The sequence below is a fragment of the Alligator sinensis genome, unplaced genomic scaffold (genome assembly GCF_000455745.1).
Source record: "Alligator sinensis unplaced genomic scaffold, ASM45574v1 scaffold716_1, whole genome shotgun sequence".
Taxonomy (NCBI): domain Eukaryota; kingdom Metazoa; phylum Chordata; order Crocodylia; family Alligatoridae; genus Alligator; species Alligator sinensis.
The window spans coordinates 272061-275668 of NW_005842786.1; positions in this window are offsets into that span (position 1 = coordinate 272061).

Below are 3608 nucleotides of genomic sequence, written 5' to 3' on the forward strand. Positions count from 1 at the left end.
GCCTGCCAGAGCTCCTGCTCTGGCCTGGCACCTGTGATGATGTGATGCCAGGGGAGGGCCCCTCGGGTTGCCTGCAACCCATCCTGCCGAGCTCCCTGCCAGCAGTTCAGGGAGCCCAGGCCAGCACCTGCCATGACAGCTTCAAGACCTCAGCCCTAGCCATGAGGTGTGGATGGCCATGACACTGCTGCCTGCCACTAGCACCAGCTCCTCCCTGTTGGGGGGTCCCTGCCTGGGCACCTGCACGCCATGCCCATCTGATGGAGGAGTCCACCAGGAGCCACGCTCCATTCACGCCAGCCGGGATCACCTAGAGCCACAGTGCATGCCAACCCCGCCCGCATGGTAAGCCCCATACCAGGGGGAGGGCCCGTCCTGCTCCAACCCTGGCCCTGGTCCAGGCCCCTGCCTCTTTCCCAGCCATGATCTCCTGGGTTTCCCTCACAGCATGCATGCAGGGAAGCGGGAGACAGCGCAGAATTTTATTGAGCAGCATGTGCCCCCACAGCTAGGTGGGCATGGGCATCTCACCTACCAAGGTATGCATCGATGCCAGCGGTGATGTTCTTTTCAGCTGCGGAGGGCAAGGATGTGTAGTGCAGCCACAGGTAGCCTCCATGCAGTGGCAGAGGTTGTGGGGCAGCCTGGACTTGCCCACCACACCATCAAAATTCAGGGTCCTGTTCCAGGTGCGTAGGTGCATGCAGGGCACCATGGCCATCAGCAACAGCAGGGCATAGTGGGTTGGGCACTCCTTAGTCCACACAAACAGCTCCTTGTGCTGTGCCCGGGACATGCGCAGCAGGGGCACACTCAAGGCACAGAGTGACCACAAAATTGGGGGGCTGGTCACAGGGTGCCTCCTCGGAAAGGCCCCCTGCATAGAGGGTAGGGGTGCAAATAACTCTGCTTCCCATTTCGGGAGCCCCGTGCCCCCTGAGCCCAGGCAAGGTGGGCTGGGTGGCAACACAAGAGACAGGCTGGCCTGCAGGAGGAGAAGTGGGGGAGTGGGGTCTGGAACCACAGCAGCAGGAGGACCCAGAACCAGACCCTCCCCCTGGATTGGTTGGTGACAGCTGTGGAGTACCATCTGGCAGATGTGCAGGCATGGCAAGCAGAGAACATCACTCGTGAGTATGTGTGTGACTGGGTGGACCATGAATTAAGGTGCAGCTCTTGGCCCTGGAGCATAAGTGGGTGGAAACAGAAACAGATCACGGTACTGGGCAGGGTAGCGCAGGCCATGGATGCTGACCACCGGTGGCTAGACACCGTCTGCCAGGTGCTGCCTGACCCTAACCCCACCTGCAACCTGGAAGCTGTCTGCTGCTCAGCAGCAGGTGCCCCCTGGGCCTGGGTGGAGGTGCAATGCCACCTCCATGGGCCAGAAGCCTCTGCCCCAACCCACCACCTTGCATCCCTCACCACCCAGCCCCTTCCACCTGGGCCCAGGCTACCACTTGCCCTGGCTCCAGGTGGGTGCTATGCAGGAGCTGCCTGCATTGGGCCCAGGACCACATGCTGGCTTTGCTGGCCCTGGATGCTGGCTGCCACAGGGGGAGTCACCCATGCCAGGGGACTAGTGGCTTCCATTACCCTGGGCAAGCCCCCCGCCCACTTGGCTTGCCATGGTGTGCATACCCACAGGGTAATGGCCACAGGCTGGAGTACTAGCCACCTGTCCCCAGGCTTCACCCCCTAGGTGCCCCCACCACACGGCTGCACACCCCTGCAGGGTACCTGCACAATCCACCACATTGTAAATAGTTTGCCTGGGGAAGAGGGTGCTTTATTGTTGCTGGGAGGGGTGGGTGGTGAAGGGCCTCTGTTGTTGGAGAGGGAGTGGGGGTTCTGTGTGTTGTGAGGGGAATAAAGTGTTGTTCTAAGACCTGTCTGCAGTGAGCGTGGTGCTGGAGGTGGGTGAGGGTCTGTGAACAGCTGTCCAAGCAGGCTACAGCAGGGAGTGCAGGAAGAAGTGGTTGGCCAGTGCCTCTTGCAGTTGGTGCCCTAGCCTCCACTGCCTCGGTTGGGGGTAGTGGGGTGGGCACTGCTGTCACTGTCAGGCATCCTCTGCCTGCTGCACCTCCTCCACCCGGGCCTCATGAAAAAGCTCCCCCCAGGTCTCACAGATGTTGTGCAGCACGCAGGCTGTAACAACAGCTTGGGGAATGTTCACCTTGGCGAACTCGATGCGAATAGTGATTGTGCATCTGTTGAGGTGGCCAAAGGCACACTCCACCAGGGAGTCCAGCCCAGGGCACAGGTCTGGCCCAGGTACTAGCTAAAGCTGGCTGGGGTCCAGCTGGCTGGTATAGAGCCACATGAGCCACTGGAGGAGCAGGTAGGCAAGGTTCCCAATGAGGAGGGGTGGAACCACCATGGCACCCAGCTGGAGGTCTGGCACCCCCAATGTGAAGCGCCCCTAGGGCTGGCAGGGTGGAGTTCTGAAACATGTGAGTGTTGTGGGCACTGCCCACCCAGCTGGCACTCACATTGGTGAAGGCACCATGGAAGTTGATGGCCTGGAGCACAATGGAGTGAAAGCCCCTCCAGCTGTAGTAGGCGTGGTTACCGTGGGGCAGGCAGGTGACAGGGATGTGGGTCCCATCCAGGGCCCCAATGCACTAGGGGAATCCCAGGGCATGGAACCCCACCACCAACTCCAGAGGGTCATGCACCCAGAGTACCATGTGCCCCAGCACGTCCTGGAGAGCTCTGCATACCTTCAGGATGGCCTCCCTGGCAGTGGCCTTGCCCACACCAAAGAGATGGCCCACATAGCAGAAGCTGGCGGGCATGGTCCGCTTCAGCAGGGCTGCTGGGTGTCTGCGGTGAGGGGCTTCTGCATGGTGGTGTCCTGCCATTCTAGATGTGGGCAGAGCTACTCTAAGAGGCCCAGGAAGGTGGTCCGGGTCATCCAGAATGCCTCCAGTCACTGCTTCGTCTCAGGTCTGCTGGATGACATACAGCCACCAGACCTGGCTGGCCCAGAGGTGGCAGGGCTGGAGGCCCAGGAGGGAGTGGACAGAGCCAATGGTGGCATCCAGCAGCATATCATTGATATCCCTGATGGGGTCTGGCTACCAGGATGGGGTCCAGGTGGCAGCTGTGTGGCAGCAGCAGCCCTTGGGCATTGTGGTGCAGCTGGGCAGGCGATTGCTGCATGTGGGGGAGCTGGTAGGGCCCAGACGGCCATGGGTAAGCCAGTGGTTGGTGTGGCAGGCCAGCAGGGCCAGTGTGGTGGCTAGCAGGATCCTGGGGCACTGGGCATCGCTGCTAGGGGCAGGAGCTAGAGCAGCCATGGTGTGGGGGTGCAGAGGCAGTGACCAGACAGCTGCCATGTGCTGTCTATGCACTGTGCATGCTGCTTCTGGCCAGGGAGCAAGGAGCAGGGCTGGCTTTTTAAGATGGTCTCCAGACACAGGCAGCTGTAGATGGAGCCTCAGGCTCCCCCTGGTGGCAGCAGGGGCCCATTGCAGGGCTGCAGGAAATGGAAGCAGTTTGCTGCTAGGAGCAGCAAATCTGCTCCCACTTCTATGCATGTGTAGATGCCTGCCTGGGAACATTTACTCACGAGTAGTTACTCGTAAGTAAATTAGTCCCGGATC